This window comes from Hetaerina americana, unplaced genomic scaffold, assembly GCF_022747635.1.
Source record: "Hetaerina americana unplaced genomic scaffold, ioHetAmer1.1.p SCAF_3, whole genome shotgun sequence".
Classification (NCBI taxonomy): domain Eukaryota; kingdom Metazoa; phylum Arthropoda; class Insecta; order Odonata; family Calopterygidae; genus Hetaerina; species Hetaerina americana.
The window spans coordinates 37,482,163-37,500,921 of record NW_027286874.1 but is presented as its reverse complement, the minus strand read 5'-3'; the positions used below and the strand labels follow the sequence as shown (position 1 = coordinate 37,500,921).

The 18,759-nt window shown below is 40.2% G+C and overlaps 1 protein-coding gene across 2 annotated transcripts in view; it reads right to left on the bottom strand.

Moving 5' to 3' along the window:
• Positions 1-17,453, bottom strand: part of LOC139690214 (uncharacterized) — a 585,696-nt gene extending 568,243 nt beyond the window's left edge. Inside the window, exon 1 of one of the 2 annotated variants that reach the window (XM_071587514.1) lies at positions 14,295-17,453. The gene's annotated coding sequence lies outside the window, so the exon portion shown is untranslated. Of the gene's footprint in view, positions 1-13,632; positions 13,823-14,294 lie in introns of those variants that run through there. The other variant, XM_071587513.1, reaches the window with a different exon arrangement.
• Between the last annotated feature and the right edge of the window lie 1,306 nt (positions 17,454-18,759).

Here is an 18,759-nt window from a genome sequence, read left to right as displayed (position 1 = left end):
AATATGGGTAATGTTGATCCCATGTATATTAAAGGGGAACATTTCAGATCGTATTTTATTGTAACACGTCATATGTAATTAACTTCCCGTAAAGTTATATGAAAAACATAAACAATAATATTTCTGCAATTTTAAATGAAAATTCATGACTATACGTAGAGGACGGAGAATCAGGGTGTGTAAATGGGGAAATAAATTGGCGGTGATCGAATTTGACTTTTAACTTAAGCATGGGAAATGGAAGGAGAAGCATAATAAGAGCTAAGGATAGGGGTTAAAGGAGACAGCGAGCTGATTTGCGTTTACTAATAATGAGCATAGCCAACCAACAAAAGTTATTATTTTCAACTGGCATATAGTAAACCAAATATATAGAGGTTTACAGAAAAGGATATATATATATATATATATATATATATATATATATATATATATATATATATATATATATATATAATATTACTTCCAATATAAACATGAGATGAATTTAATTAAAATGACATGTAACTAAGGATATTGTCAAGAAGCCAAAAAGGTATGCTATATATCAAAGGAAAATCATCAATCAGAGTGGATGGCGTATTTTATTCCCACCTCGTATTCAACCACAGTAATCTATCAACTTATATTGGTTTAATAGGCGTGAGAAATGCTCACCACGAGCTAGAAAACCAAACTTGTGAAATTTACACATCTGGCCAATGTCCTGTGCCGCTTGCGGTTTTCCTAAGTGACTTGGCTTCCTATAATATCACAAAGATTGGTTAGCTGAGAGTGACCGCATATATCATCAAGATTTGCACCCATGGACACTTAGATCAGTGGAGGAAACTATAGTGCCATCAGCAATCAACATAATTTAGAGATAACAATTTTAACACAAGAAAATAAAGTAAAAAATTAGTGGCAGAAGAAATGCTTTCAAAACGAAGGCAACCGATGTTCTGGACTCTCAGGACGGAAATTCCAATACTATTGGCCAGTATTTTAAAATGGAATGTACGAGTAATGTTGTTTGGTTAAGATAAGTGGGTCGTAAAAAAGCAGGGTGAGTTCGTATTGAAGGATATTTCAATACGTAGATGAGAGGATGAAAAAATATGATAAGTTGTAAAGAAGAAGAACGAGCAGAAAGTAATAGGATAGCGAAGTTGAATTACGGAAATCGGTGGACTGTATTCGGAGAAGACTGGGGAAGTTGAAGGATGAGATATTATGAGATGTTAGGGATGAGTTTAAGAAATATTTCTTGCCTGGTTAAGGAAGAGCATTTCAAAATACGCTCATTTACTCGCCAAGAGGGAGACAGAGATAATGAGGAGCCGAAGATCTCACGGAATGCCTCTCCCGGACAAGAAGAAATTTGTACAAGGGAGGTATTTTCTATCATTTTAAAGGGATAGGAAAATAAAAATTCTAGGAACGACCAGGGGTCGTTATAAATCTACCCACTCACGGAAAATAATCCATTGAAACAACACTCTAATTTAATAAACCAATCTCCCCGAGTAAATCCGAGTTTTCTGCCATCATTGGTGTGAATGAATGTATGTAGTTTATTGTAACTCAAAACCATGTATACGTCTACATGAAGCAAAATTCTCTAATATTTTGACTTACATGCAGAAAAGGGTATAATATAGAAAAATTCTTTATTCTTTAATAAATGCATTTTTGTACTGACAAGTTCACTTGAAGTAATATTTTGATTTTTCCTCATTTTAAATGAAGAATAAAACAGTTTATAATAAAAACAAAGGAAATGGAGAACTTATAAAAATCTAAGAAACGCTTCTCAGAATATTGTATAAAAAGACTTTGGGCTCACTGACTATGAAGCGTTTATTAGGCCCTGTCATACATTTATTATGTAAGCTACGGATAAAATGTGAACGGCTGGTTCCTTTGGAAATACAAATTTGGACCAACAAGATTTTTTTCCAGCGCTATGGCCAGACTGCGAATAGACGATTCTTTTTTTAAATCTACAAATTCGCCCGTATGCAAGCACTAGCAAGAACTTCCGAGGAAATCAAGCGAAAAAAATTATCCGCTTTTAACGAGCCGAATAATCTAAGCAGCACAAGCATCAAGTACCAAGCCGTACTGATGATGCATGAACAGGCATATAAAACCAAATAGTGTACGGTAGGTTTTGCAAAGAGTAGCGGTAAAAAATTGATGTATTTGGTGGCTGTTTTACTCATAGATTTTGATTTATTTGTTTTCACTAGCATATTCATATCCTGACGACTTAAAATAAGTGTAGTATATATATTATATATATATATATATATATATATATATATATATATATTATATATATATATATATATATATATATATACACACATATATATATATATATATACACACACATATAAATATATATATATATATATATATATATATATATATATATATATATATATATATACACATATAAATATATATATATATATATATGTACACGCACACAAATATATAGATAATGAACCAGGAGTATATATATGTATATATACACACACACATTCATTCCAGTAATCAGGAGCCAGGTAAACCACACCCCACCCCTAAATATTATTATTACCTCAATCTTCAGATATTTTCATCACGCCTCCACTCCCATAACCTTCCATATTATTCCCACACTTCTTCCTCTTCTTCCATTCAATTCTCATCCTAACCCTTCCTCTCGCAAATCATTCCCCACATTCCCCTTCCACCTCGCGTCCCCGTTTCCTTCTGTTGAAACCCTCTTCTCAGTTTCTTCCTTCTATCCCTTCTATCCCTGAGAAAGGTGGTTTGGCCGCTGAAATTTCGAAAACGTGTGACTTTCTTTTCTCTCTCGTGTGTTTCTGTGTTTTGCTTTTTGCTTTCTAGCGCTATCTATACATACATTATTGTACTGAAAGGTTAAAAAATAGGAAAATGGCCTGGTCGGCTTTCAATTTACATGAAGGAGCGGGTATGGACCTAGCAATCTTAAAGAATGTGTAAAGTGATGAGGTAGCTTTCTAGTTGCGCTTAGTGTGGAGCAATTTAAAATTGCATTTCCAGAAAGCCAAATTATCATAAATGAATTTCCGAACCCAATCAATGAGAGAGGAAAATATATTTGTGAAGTTAATGGCCGACGTAAAATTGCTTCGGGAAAATTACAAGTCATATCGAGAGCAGAGCAAGTTATTATTGATGTTATGCACGGCCATTTTTTGTCCTTCATTCGCCGGGGCATGCTCTTTTGACCGACCATTTACTTGTACCATTGTCTTAAACTGTAATAATTTAGTAAATGGATCTACTTTCATAAATATCCATTTCTTAAAAGTAAGAACTCAATTTTAGCTCGCATGTAGAAGAAATATATTTATGGCTGAAAATGCCTCGTTCACCGTATTAAGTGGAAAATGGAAAATGCCAAGATAGAGTATTGAGTATCTTAATGTAAGTACATTGTACATTTTATGTTGAATACCTTGGCAGATATTAGCTAACGCTATATACGGATTCAGCAGACTTCATTTCCTTCAAGCTTACTAAACCGATTTTTTAGCCGGTTCTGATTCCTTGGAAATTAACTTGGGTTTTCAAAATATAAATATTTCACGTGTGCCTGTTAGATCTTTTTTATCAATAGACACTTATTTTTACAAAAATATTTGAAATAACTAAGGTTTAAACGATATATTTCATATCTGGCATACTAAATAAACCAATTATCTTGAATGCACATAATTATTGAGAGAAAGAAATTTATTTCATTAGTTCATCCAAATTATTTAAGGGGCAGATTAACCAAAGTACGTAATTAGACACACTTCATTGTTTGAGTAATAGAGAGACATTTAACTGCGAATGTCTGCTATGGACACGCCAATCGTAAGCACGCAAATAAATGAACAGGATTAGGAAAAACGGAAAAAAAACTCTAGCGTAACGGCTTTTATTTTTCGGTCGTGTTTTTGCCGTAGAGTCATTCAGAACAGTCGAGGCGGGAGAAGCGCGGCCAGGTGACGATTGGGTCTTTATTATTTCGATGTCTTATCTGAGAAATAACTCATCATACGAGAGCCTAATTACCGACTCCGTACAATAATTATCTCTGTAAAATTCATAGAAATACTCTTAGCCCACGCTCCTTTAAGAAGAGATTAGTTTCGCAAATACGCTCAGGTTATTTCAATCATCACTATCCAAAGCTAGCACTTTAATTTTCTTAATAGGGAGTTTGTTTTATTCAATACGCTTAAATGAACAAAGCCATTGAAAGGGATGAAATTTTATGAGTACGACGAAAGGGCGCAAATTTTCTCAACAGTTGGGTGAAAAAATATCAGAGTGTATGCAGATTTAAACGGAGTTCGGAAAATCACATGAAAAGAGTAGGCTCTTTCATTTCAACAAAAATGTCATCGAAATTGCCCTACCAACGTCACATGACTATTTTACTCGAATATTATTAATTCCCTCCTTTTTATTATTCCCCTCCCTTCCTTTAACATTCAGCTATTCATTTATTTTTTCTCACCCCTAATAATTTGTTTTCTAATTTTAAATTGAAAGCGGTTGTGTAATATTCCATTACACAAGAAAAATAAGAACCTAGTACGATGAAACAAAAAAGTTTGGATGAACGAGACATAATTACTAATTTCCTTTGATCAAGCATAACGAGAGTAAATTAGAGAATGAATTGGTTCCATCGGATTACTGCCGGCAGTGCTAACAGAAAAAAAAGCAATGATTACACACAGTGAAATGTGACGATGTATTACGCCATTGTACACGAACAAAATAAACTCAAAAATCCAACTTCTCAATGTTCCACGTACATTAAGTATTCAAGGCCAGCGATAAGGTGGAAAAACATGAATGACGCAATAAATAATACTACCTATCCACCACGTCCATTCAATGTGTACTGATCACCCCTTCAAGAAGTTGGTGGTGCACGCAAACGTCACCGTGAGCATTGCTCGGGAAAGTAATTTTGCCTTTAACTGCACTCTTGGGAGACGTGGGACTCGAGACATAAAGATTTAGGGCCAAATCTTTAGTGCTACAAATGGTCTCCTGAGGGGCCATGTAAATTTCGTTGATCATTCTGACGACTGTAAATCGTGTCGCCCATATTGGGTAACACTCAATCCTAAGTGCAGTTAAGTGTCAAAACTGCGCAAAAGAGCTGATATTAACAATGGGAAACGTTTTAGTGCTTTAAGTCACCTTCTGCTTCACCCCTCAACTGTTCACAAAAAGGTCACCTGAAACTTAAGTACATTTCACAGCGGCTAGGGAAAACCTTTAGTTTAGCTTTTCACATACAATGGGAATTAATTTGATATTTGAGATAAATTTATCGAAGGAGGTTTATTAATCTGTTACTTGTCTTGATAATTTACACTTTTGGTTCATTTCTGCAATAAAAAATGTAGGACGACGGTAACCGTCTATATTCACTAGCAGAAACCCTTTTGAAGTCAAGTTGGGAAAATTTATTCATCTTGCATTTATGACAAAGGAGCGTAAAATTAATAAATTTTGTGTAATCCGACTCGATCAAGATTAATTGATTAACTTTGACGAGCAAATAGACCAAATAAACCATTAATTTTCTTCAAAATTGATTTCGATTTCTTTCTTCACCTTTTGGATCTCTTCGTGGAGAGAAAGAGGTTTTCTCCAGAGATGTGCCTAGTCTTAATGAGATGCTCAGACGTTGTTGGCATTTCATTTACCACTCATAGAATTGTGTCACGATCTAACCATACGCCACCTGGACACGTGACACAGGTGAAATAGGAAAAATTCGCCATATTCACACGTGGGAGAGAGGATGCTGATATAATGACGTTATAACTTATATTTTAGTTTTATTCCGTTATAATTGTTTTAACTAAAAACACCACTTTAGCCTGAGAATTAAACGAAAATCTACCCGCAAAATTAACGAATTCAATTATCATCTACAGTAGCCAGATTAAAGTAATAATTAAAACTTAGACATTGCAGCGTTACGTCGAAAACAGTCGATTATTTCTTACATAATTAATCGTGCAGCGATCGATTATTTTTAATAATTGATGCATCAATTGATTACTATTTTTTTAAATTCTTGCTTAAACGAAAGCTTCAGTTAGACTCCACTTTAGCAATTGAATATTCCACCCACCCCCCTCCCCACCGCGTAACCGATGCACGGGAAGGTGTGGTTGGAAATTTTATGAACCTCTTCACTTCCGTGGGGAATTCACCATGTGATGGAATGAAATACTGCAACGGAGAGACGAAAAAATTGGTGGTTTAAGTGCTCACTGAGATGAATTGATCCATCTCCGAGAGAATAATAATTTACCTGGGTACTTATAATTAATATAATTCTGATATAATGACGCTCTAAGGATAATTAGGGCAAAAAATTATACTACCTTCCCCAAAAATGGTGAAGCCATGCACTCAATTAAATTTGCTGAAGAGGATATCAACTTAGAATTCGGATTAACCTATTTAAGAAATAGTGTCTTTATTATATTATGCCCTAGTTTTTGTCAATAAACCCCTATTACGCAAAATATTTTCAGCAATGTTACATTTAGTTTTGCGTAAAAAACCAATCACAGGTGGATAGGTTCTCACGAAGTAAATAAGAAATGGTACATCAATCCACATAAATAGTAGAGATATCTTGTATTCAAGCGAAGAGAATCACTTTGGACTGTTACAGATTAGTATTTGAACAATACTAAATTCCAATATCCGTTAAATGACAGCACTACTTCGCAATACGAATTATCTTAAGCCATAAGTATAGTCAAGATGTCATCGCGTTTAGATTCTAAGATAACTGTATAAATTTCACGGGAAAAGAATATGGGAATATATTTTATTGCCACGCTGCCACATGCGCTATTTTCAGAAAAAATCATCCCAAAGACTATGCAGACAACTCGATAACTACGTAAAATATCGAGTGAGGTGATGTATTAATTTGAAAACGAAATTCACATTCTGAAGATGACACTAAACAGCAATTTTCTTCATGTTCGACGAAAAAGAAAATACTTGCATTTTACATAAAGCTAGAAAGTCTCCATAGCCTGATTTTTTGAATAAGTGTTATCGGAAATTGGTTATGAAATTTCCACATTAGAGTCATCGAAAGAGTGCCTCCGAGCTGAGTGCCCGAAGGCGAGTGTGATCGGTTTTCAATTTTTAATGTTGTGTTTCCACGCAATCGCCAAACGAGCTGTCCGGGAAAGAGCAGCAACCTCGTTACGATGTCCCAGCGCCTCCCCTTTTAGAAACAGAACTCTGATTAAAGTTATAAGAGTTTATAAGATTGGATTTTATTTCAACTCACATACATTTAACTTGGTTATGTCATTCCGGTATCGTCTTACCCTTAGATGTGCTTTATTCGTACTTGCCTTTGGATAATTAGTTTTAACTACACCACGATCTCAGAATCAGATTTTTTCGAAATAAAATATTTGGATAAGCGTCGGCAACCTTAAAAATGTAGTTTAACATTTGTATTTCGATATTTTAGATTTTACAATACGTTAAGCAAAAATTCAGTGATTTATACGAGTCAACGGCAACGAGTTCATTCATAGGAAATTTTACTGTCATAGAATATTTTTTACAATTACTGGACAAAGATGCGTACTGTAATTCACATTACAACTATGACATGGATCTCTACGTTCCTGAATGGACGGAAATCTATTGAGAGCAGTTGAATTGTACCAAAGATTTATGCATGGTGGGTTCGTGTGAACGTAGTCACAGATGATGCTACTGTGGGGGGAGGGATGGAGGTCGGGCATGAAAAAATCCTTTTAAATTTGAAACTGGATCCATAGGGAAGTATAAGCGATCGATGTGAGGTATTATTATTCCCTTTTATATTATGTTATTTCAAAGAGATAAAATGACTGAGGTTCTGGGGGGAAAATAACACACAAAAAACGAAGAACGTTTTTTGGAGAATTTCAGTATTTTCAGATACAACAGATGCGATACGTCTGAACAGAAATACAATTTCCTGCAGCTTTCACCTTTTTTTTTGATCACACTAAAATTATTATTATCAGATCGGATTAGAAAAATAATAAAATTTTGAAAAACTTCACAGGAAATCAAGTAGAATATATATATGCGGTCAATACGTGTTATTCATTTCTACCATATCCATGCTCTCTGAATGAATGAACAAGTTCAATATCGTAGGGTATACGAGTGCAATATTGATTACCTACAGTTCAAATAATCCACTTCTTTCCCTTCATCTACACTCGCAAGGGTATATTTAAGTTCACATTTCACGCACAAATATTTATTTTGTCAGGATCATGAATAACTTTAATGGTAATAACAGATACCTATCTTTGCTTGACGTTTGAAAATATCTTTTAATGTTTACAATTCAGCTTAAAAATCATTCCAAGGCTTAATAAGCTCAAGATTCCTAAAGTTGATTCGGCGTTTTCATATTCGTTACGAATTAATAAAAATCATTGTCATCTCTTTATTTACTTAAATGTCATTAATTTGAAAACAGCCACTTTCGCGCTTTAACGCAGGATTTTATAACAGGTAGGACAATCAGAAACAACATAGCCAGCGATGGAGAGAAACCCACTTATGAGGGAATCGAGCCCTAAAACTCCGAGTCAAAAGGCGAGAACTTTACCAGGCTGACATTGGGGCTAAGCAAAAATAATAAAAGACGTTTTAAACGAATTATTGACGGTCAGATTACGAGTAACGCCATCACACTAAAACTTAAACCAATAATTTCACTACTCTTTTATTTCAATGTATTTGTTGGACAAGCTTCAAAATATTTACATATCATGATAAATATACGTTAACAACCACCACAGAAAACGGCCTAATGTTGGTACTGAACGGATCATAACGGTTACGAAGCGTTAGATAAAGAAAGGCAGGTTACTTGTTGCGAGGGAAGAATTTAGTTCAAGGGAATATAAATATTATAATATGCAGATGAGTTTCTTACTTAATTTCAAATAAATCTTGCGGCATTGGCTCATATCGTTTTTAACTGCGGAATTCAGCTATTTTAGGCACTAGAAATGTAAGACTGAGTGTTTTCTGATAACAACATCACGATTATGCTGCAGAGGCCACCTTGTTTTCGTTTGAAGTCAGAGAGGTGAGATGTAATCAAAAGAGAACCGTCACTTTGGTTACATCAATAGCCCTCATCCCTTCCGCATAATGGAACAAAAACAAACTGGAGTCGCAGATGTGAATGGACGTCCATAAGAGCGAAGGGTTTTTGTGGTGGCTTCCACAAGATAGTGTTTGCATACCGCGTTATTTAGACATGAATAGCTTTTTTAATTAGATGATTCATTCATAACCACGGAAGTCTCTATCTTGTAACTGGCTCAGACATGTCAACAGAGAATTTGCCCCTTTGTTGAAGAAGCGGATTTCCTCCTAGATGAAAAGTTTCTGAAACTCTGAAACGACATTGACAAAATTCAATGGAAATAGTGTTCGGTGATGACCGTTCGGATCAAAATGCAACCTTTTAAATCAAAATAAGGAAAGGAATAGGGAGAGTGCTGAAGAATCATTTTATGAAGGAGGATGCGAAGAGTGTCAGCACGGGAAAAGTCACCGTCTACGTGATGAATTTATCAGATGATATTTTTATGCGTTCAATATGTCATATCTATCTTAGGTACTAATAATGTAAAGTATGGCAATGTTCCACTTGGGTATAAATCCCCTCAGAAGCATTGTAATACTAAAACGAGAACAAAGTGAGACAACTGATTAGTAATTTTGAAGAATATTTGTAAGCCATAACTTAGACATCAATAAGAAGGCACCATATACCTACTCCTTAGGAATAAATATTTGTAATGATACTAAAGAACATTTACAATTGAAATGAAGTGTGATCAAAAGATAAAGGTCATGCAACATTTCAGATTAGATATGCAACATGTAATACGTATATTTAAGGTTCATATGATGATCGAGTTTAATGCAAACTAAAGTTCAAAGCAAATTTTCCAGGAACGTTAAAAATATTGCCCATTTAATAAAACCCAGGGCGGAAAGATTAACAGAAAGAAAATAATTGAGCAAACATCTTAAGTTTGAAAAACCAAGTGTAATACAAGAGCTTTTATAATCAAATGGGACATTCAAATTCACTTATGTACACCGAGGTTATAAATTAAATAATGAAATGAGAGAATAATCCCTTGAACTGATTCAAATGAACCTAAAATAATCGTTTCCCCACGTACGTATTCCCCTTAATGATGACTAGAATTTGAGTAAAAATAACTTGCTTCATTCTTTCCCAGAGTCTGAATTTTACTAAAATATTCGAAAATTTCCAAAATTGCGAAGTATGAGGCTTGAGTCCAAGAATATTTAGCTTCGCTAGCCATCGTTGGATATGGTTTAAATGCAAAAACCCCTATAAAATCATGATTGAATTCCTGTCACACTCTGGGCGATTCTCTGACAAATTTGACCCGAAATAGAGTGGCAACGTTGTATACTATACCGTTAAAACCCTAATTGCAATTGAATTAAATTCACTTTCACAGATATTTCAGGACAACAGTTGGTTAATTCTGTCTATTTTACACTATTATTTTCCAATTACCGAATCATTGGATTTATACCTCTATTTTAATTAGGCACAGGTTTACAGTCAATTTAGTAATGTAATGCAATGTGCATCGGTGGAGGGTATATCCCCGGAAACATGACCTGAAAGACAGAAAACATGGTAGTTAAGTTTGCATGAAATGCATTAAGTTTTCTATTTTTAGGAAGCGATTTTCTGTCCATGTTGCAACATCCAGTTTACTTCGCTGCACTAATGGGACTTCTGCATTTACAGTGTGAAACAAAGCAGCCTCATTTACTTCCATGAAATTGATTATCAAAGTTTAATCCCATTGTCTTTGCTGCGGACAAGCGCGCAAAAATTAAATCCCTTTAGCAGGACTGAGAAATTTCCCTGATTTTCGAATAAAATTACAATGTTGAGTATTGTTGATCGATGTAATATTTACCTTGGATGATAAAATCAATATCTTGGTCAAAGCTAAATGCTTTAAAATTTAAATATTTACTGCAAGTCTTTAATTTTAGTTTAAAGTATTCCTAAAAATCTGTTATTAGTATATGAATAATTAAAAAGGGCAACATTGGAACGGTAAACGTAAGTGACCAACGTAATTGATCGTTTCCTTAAGGTTGCAATTCCTGAAAGTTGATATCCTAGAATATATTTTCAATTAAGTAACTGTTAACTCCTAGAACTGTATGGGTAACTGACCTAAAACGATGACGTAACGTTTTCAATGAAGATAAAATCTAATAAAAAAATACGCCCCGTCAGAAAATAATCTTACAAATTTAGGAGTTATTATGACTGGGAAAATTGAGAGGAAGACAAACGAAGAAGGGATGATTGCAGGGGAAAGGAAGAAGCTTTTAAGGAAAATTCGTGGGAGAAAGGAAAAATGGAGGGAGGATTTAATGACAGCAGTGAGATTTTAATGCGTGAGTCATATGGGGGAGAACGTTGGGTGAGCCAGTACGAGGGAAGGATGGAATTGACGAACTGAACAATACGAGAATGTGTAAGAGGAGATGATGAAATAAATTCGGGAAATACATTTCACATGTAAGGAAATACTTTTAAAATCCAGGCTAGTCATGAGTAGTTTTCAGGGACCATCTTAATAGTTATATCATTTGATCACCTATAGCAAATATATACATATCTAATTACACATGTCAACTATTTGTTTAAGGTACGAGAACATCACCACCGTAAATCGGATGGGTTCAAATAATGTTATTTGCGTTATCTTGCTAGTACTGGCTTTGTAATGAATAACGAATAGAGCATTAATAAATTTGAGATGAACATTTACACAAAAACGTCATCAGAAGACGAGAAAAAAGCCTAAGTATTCGAAGAAATATTGAAGTTGCGGGATCATTATCGATATTCAGAGTCCACTGTGTTAATACCCTAATATTTGACGTTTACTTCAGACGATTTGGCCCAAAGATATTCCTCGAGTTCAGTCACCTATATTACATTAAGATTTGATTCCTGAAATTCCGACGACTGGATTTACGAATGGGAATTCCAGTATTTCCGAAGTTGAGAGGGAGATAGAGGAGAGTTTCAAAAGAAAGAAGTGGAAAAAGAAAGGGTAGTATGTTTAGAGGGCGGGGGGGGGGAGGAGTGGTGTCGAAGACGCTCAGCATAAGAATTGAGAGCCGCGACGAAATATGCAAGAGGATATTAAGTGAGATTCAGGGGAGGACGGGTGGAATTAACCATTCAAGCGGGACCGGAGGGGGAGATTACAGCGGGAGGTATGGGCTGCGAAGAGATTGGATATAGAAAGGAATTAAATTGGAAGAAGATTGGCGCTGCAGAAGATCAGATGAAAGATGTTCTTATGTGCTTAGCGGTGATAGGGATATGGTGTGACGTGTTTTTGTTGCTTAAAAAGTGGCGCATGCCTCGCAGTGTCGAGTTGACGCTGCTGCAGATCGAGTTTTCACAAGTAAATCAGGGATCGAAGTTCCAACACCCGATGAGGCGTCATCTTTGTTTATAGTCAAATTCCTTTGTTTTCATATAATCCTTGTAAGACACAAATTTAAATTACGACATAAATTTGCTATCTGCGTATTTTAATACGCATTCACATGAATTCCCAGCAAGGACAGAAAACTTAAAGTGAATAGTGAAATGTATTATTAACTTTCGGTTAGTGGCCATATTTTAATTTTATCTGCAAATAATTTTTTCCAACTCTAGCCATACCTCTCATTGCCATTTAACGCTTCTGAAAATGTCCACATTAAAAGAGTAACTGTGGAAATGTATGCTTTTTTATGCCAGTATTTGTCCACCTCTGTGCTTAGCAGTGCATATGTATGCATGCACATTGCAGAAACAAACTCGCGCGATCAAGATCATACCATAAAAATTAAGATTGTAGACGAAGCAATATAGCTAGATGCTTGAAATAAGAAAAATATCAAAACTACTAAATAAAGCTCAGAGTAGACGCATTTTTTGACCAATAATTGACTGAACGAACCAATTACGGCATATATTAGTAATCACTATTAGTCTTCTAAAACTTATCTCATACATTTGACGTTTGAATAAATAAAAAATCAACACTATTACCTAGATTTCTTGCACAAAAGTGAGCATGTGTGGAGAGGGATAATGGATTATATAAGTTCACCGACTAAATAGGTAACTAAACCACAACTTTTTTTCTCTCATTCACTGAATGACGAATGAAGCTAGATATTCGGATATTGAGAGAAATGATATAATGTGAGGCGGTTCCTCAATAATATTCGCAGCTAATATCCATTGCGGTCATTTGAATACCCTCGAGTTTTCCTTTTTACCCCTGTTGACTCGCCTTCCTCTCTCTTTCCCTCGCACTTAATCGCAGCACGATCTGATGAAACTCCCGTTCGACTCCAAACGACCGCGAGACCCCCACGCACCATCTTTAAGCCATAGCATGAGGCAGCCGACGCAAACACAAACACACGCACAATTACACTCACCGAGGAGGGGTGCCCCACGAGCTGGCGGCAATCGCTCTTGCTCAACACCGCGGACGGCGAACACCGGGAGCGTAGCCTGGTAATCGGCGCGTCGAGGGACAGTTGGTCGTCGGAAGGTGGTAGCGGCGACCCAGGGCCCTCAACTCGGCGCGGCGGCGGCCCCTGGGAACGGGACGAGGGACACGACGCTCCCCCGGTTCACGAGGGAAGCTCGGTGCGAGACACGGTACAAGGATGGGTCGGGGCGGCGGCAGGTGGCGCGTCCATCGCGCACGCGGTGTGAGGGGTTGGGAGGGGCGATACGTGCGGGTAGGGGCAGGGAGCGGTGGAGGAGGCTGGAGGGGCCAGCGGAGCTCCAAGTCCTCCGGGCCCCACTACTCTCCCAAGCACCCGCCCCTCGTCCCTACCTACTCCTCCTCCACCAACAACACCCTTCAACTTCCTCCCCCTCGTAGGCCCCGAGCAGAAGAGTACGAGACGGCTGACTACGGATGACTTTTGACGCGGGTGTCGAAAATGGAGTGTTATTTTACTCGGAGAGGAAAGGCGTATTTAAATTGCTGGAACACCAGATGGGTGGGGTATTAAAGAGTCAGGGCGCGCGGGTTTGACGTGGGTTGCGCGGGAGTGGTGGGGAGAGGGTTGAGTGGGCTGTATCTCACCGTATCCGCGGTCTAATGGCCTCGCTCCACCGCACAAATCTTCGCCGCCATCGGGATCCGCCTCCTCTCTCCCTTTGAATTCAATCTGGCCGCGGAGTTGTCGAGTGATAGCTTTGCGCAGCGTGGAAATGTCCTTTGAACGAGGTAAGGTGAGGGAGAAGCCAAGATCTGTCTCCTCCTTCCCTACACCCCCTGTTGTTTGTTTTTCTTTTATTTTTCCCTCGATTCATCCACGGATTGCCACCAGAAGCACCGCTTCTTTCCTTCCCATGCAGAAACTCATCCGACTCCTTCTCGGCACCACTTCTCACAAAGTGCTTCCGTCGGAGCAAACGTCTTTGCATGAAAACACTAGGGTGCCGGAGTCGATCATCAAAAAACGATGAAAAACAGGAAGAAGGGGTCTTGAAATTATGTTTTACGGCATTTCCACATAAAAGGACTGCGGTATAGGGGTTCGCAGGATCTATGGAAGCGGGAGTTGGGGGTCTTTATTGCTACATCACTCCACTTCTTTTACGGCTGGGCTGTAGAAATGGAGACGCTGGCTAAATCTGCGCTTCATTCGTTGCTCACAGCGGGTAAAAAGGGAGACTTTTCAAACTTTGACCAAAGGAATGGATAGGAATCAGGGGAGGGTGACGGAGTTAAGACACAAAGAGAAACTGAGACAAAGAGTAAGAAAGAGGTTGGGCAGAAGGCGTTTTGGAGAAAGGAGAGACGGTGGTGTGTAAACGTGATCAGAGAAAATAGGGAAAGGGAGAAAAACGTGAAGAAAACAAAATAAGAGCAGAGAAAAGGTTGGAGAAGGAAAGACTAACCCCGATATCGAGCGACCCTCGAACGAGCGTGTTTTGATGTGCGCGAAAAAAAATGAAAACTAGAGCTTTTTTCGCGATATGACAAGCAAAATGGTTGAGTTGACACGTGTGATAAGCAGAGCGGGAGGGAATTCATAAACCCAAGGATTTCGGGTGGAGAAGACACGGAGAAATGGAAGAAATTGGCGGTAGGAGTAGGTGTCACTGAGAGAAGAGTGGCGGACGGCAATAAATGTAAAAGAAAGAGTGAGTATATGATACAGATGGAGGAGAACGTTTGATGACGTGTGAGTGTGTCGCCAAGCAGCGGGAACCAAAGGAGCGAGTGGGAGGAAGTGAGGAATATAAGAAGTCCCTGAGTGATGAGACACTTCTTTTGTTTTCTGGGGTGAGAAAGAAGGAAAAAAATGGAGCGAAACGGGCAGTTGGGGGTGTGGGAAGGGCTGTGTGGGCAGGAGTTTCCCGAGGGGAAGGGGAGGTGGGAGGATATGGTGGGAAGAAGTGGGTAGGGAGGGAAGAAATAGGGAAGGGAAGTGTTTCACAAGTTTGAGATGAACTATGAGGGAAAGTGGGCGTCTTTTCGGTGGAGATACCGGGGGATCGTGGGAGGCTGGAGGAGTGGTCCTTGGAGGTAAAAAGTGCGGGACGGCGAAGGATGGGGCGGGGTGTGAGGGCAACAAGGCTGAAAAGGGTGGAGGAACTGTCTTGAGGAGGACGGAGCAGACTTCAGCAAGAAATGTATAAAAGAGGGGGAGGGGAGAGGGCGGGACAGGCAAGGAGACGGATGGGGACCGGGAACAAACGCGGTATTCCAGGGAGGTAACGGAGGAAGAAGCAGCAAGCTATCCCTTGCGTAAGTGGCGAGGAAGGTCCAAAAGATAGGTCGAGAGACACCTACGTGAAACTTGAAGTGACGGATATTTCGAGGCGGGGAAAGGAGGACGGGTGGGAGAGAAAAATAATAAGATGGAAATTGATGGAAAGGATGAAATGGGGGAAGAGTTACAATCAAGGATGGAGAGAGAGCGGGAAGAGAGAGCCCGACTCCTGCTCAAAAAAGTTGAAACGGAAAGAATTACGAGTATCGCAGAAAAGATAGGTAAATTCAGGATAGCGATATTCGATGTTTTGGCGAAGAAATTGATGCAATGGAAGAGAGAAGAAAGAGATGGAATGGGAGGGGAGATGGCTAAGAGTGTGTGACCGTGAGAAGGAGTCAAAGAGATTTTCAGAAAAATCCGGAGAGGGTGTCGGAGGTAGTTTCTCTTATTTCGTGCAAGAAAGAATGGGGGGAGGGAGTGCGAGAGTGATGGGGGATGCGGAGGTGGGGAGGAAGAATAGAGGGTTTGTCACCTCGAGGGAGTTGAGACGACCGTCGAAGAGATATGGAGCGACGTCCGCGGAGGATAATAAAATTTGCGAGCGAGTGTCGGTAATGAAAGGGGAAGAGGTGATTACGGCGGTCGCAAGCGGATTTATGGTTTGCAGGAAACGTGAGCCGGGAAAGATATTGTTGGGACTTAAAAGCGGTTATATGCGAAGTGGAGGGAGGCGTTACGGCCCAAGTCTGAGGGATGATTCTCGCGGATTTTGGGTGGTTCCGAACGGGGAATGGTGTGAGTGGGGCGTGTTGTGGGCATCGAAGGGTGGGCGGGGGATTAGGAAGGTGCAGGAGGAGACCGCGAGGAAGAGGAGGAGGCGAGGACCTGCTCAGGGGTTTTGGGATTAGACCCCGAGTGCGGCCTTGGAACGGGGAATATGTTATGGTTGAAGAGCCGTTAAACAATCGATGGGTCGTCTTCAGCTTTAACCTATCCCGAAATCTCTGCACGCACCACGTTTATTTGGCCAAGTCTCTTCGACGCGGAACTTTCGAGCTATCCCCGTCTTTCTTTTTTTTCCTGCCGCACGACTGTCCAGACGCCTTTACATTATTCTCGTTCGACCAAGGGAGAAGGAATCCTGCTTTTCAAAAACCGGCAGCGGCAGTGCGGAGAGCTGTTTACACCACACGAAAATACCACTTCATATCCAACTCCGATGAGACACTGGGTCCGATTCCTCATTCAAGTCTTTTAGAACTCTTAAATCGAAGGTGGAGTAAAGAAGAAAATAATACGAAGGAATCCTTCGATCCGAGATGAAGAGAAGATAGGAAAAAAATCACTTTTTACATGAGGGAGGATGAGTTTATGGGTACGTAAATATATCCTATTTGGATGCGTAATGTCTTCGCCTGCCTCGAATCGCCTTTGCGGGCGACCCGCGCTTGTTAAGTTGTCTCGCCGCTCCCCCCGTCTTTTAGCGGGACGCAGCGGTGTGTGGCGGGCGCGGCACTGGGCGCGTGGTGGCCCCCTCACGTGTTTACTCCCCGGAGGAGGAGACCGCGCGCGCCGGAGGCGAGAGAGAGCCGCGAGGCGGAAGAGAACGAGGACGGGTCGCGCGCGCGTGGCGGAGCTGGCGTCTTGGGGGCCTCTGCCGTCGGGAGGGAAGCGGCACGGATCGCGTCCAACTCGGGAATATCGCGGAGCGAGCGAGCGGTGGTTTCCGAGCGACTTGCGGGAACCTGGTGGGGGGCGAGGGAGGGAGGGAGGGACGGGACCGGGGAGAAACGAAGGTGGGAAGGGAAGGGAGCCGGGCCGGACTGCGGGGAGGGGGAGAGACGTGGGCGCAGGCGCGCGGGGAAACGGACGCCCCATGCCCCCACTACCCCACTCTCTTCTTCCCTGACGGAAGCCGAGGGGCGAGGGAGAGACGACGTTAGCCGGGGGTTAGGGGAGGGGTTTGGTTGGGGGCGCGAGCATAAAAGGTTCCTAAAGGAGGAGGGGATGGCGTGAACGAGAGAGAGAGTGAGTCCGCGAAGGGGTGACCCGAGTGCGGAGTCAGGGAAAAGGAGAGGAGACCTGGAGGAGGTGGGTATGATGGCAAGGGGTACGAGGGAGGGAGGATTCGGGACGAAGATGCTGTGGGTTGGGAGAGATGTGTGGCGGATGTGGGAAATAATAACGGAATGAGGGCGAGAATAGGGCAGTCGTCCGGCGGACGTTGCAGTGGAGGATTTAGGACGGGGCGGGAGGTTAAGGGAGGAGTGGGAGGGAGGGAGAGAGGGCGGAATGAGTGGAGAAAACAGCTGAGACGAAGGATGAGTGGGGCATAAGATCGGATCGAGGGAGATGGGTGAGGAGGGAGGGATTAGATGGGAAGGGGTAGGATGAGTGTGGATTAATGGAAAGGTAGCCAAACCTCGAATCTCCGACCCGCATTCCGGAGCGCCTGCGGACCTTGGAGTCAACATGGAGATTCTCCGCTACTCATAAACACATATCTGAACATTTAATCCGTTGACCCGAATGTATAGAGGTGGTAATTATCAAAATTGTATTCCTGAAATTCTGGGTCACGTTTTGCTCATGGCATGTCCACTAAGCAACTGTACGATACTTGTGACTTCTAAATATTTTGGATTCTGCATGGACACCCGAGATATTGTAATAGTAGCTTTATGGGAAAACTTTAAAATGTTTTTAGATATCTTCCTTCAGCTAATTTCCCCTTCTGTAACCTTTTCTCAGGGAAAGCCGAACAAGAAACAGCAGATGCTTCAGGTTTTCCAAGAGTTATGTTATAGCAGCTTCCAGATCTTA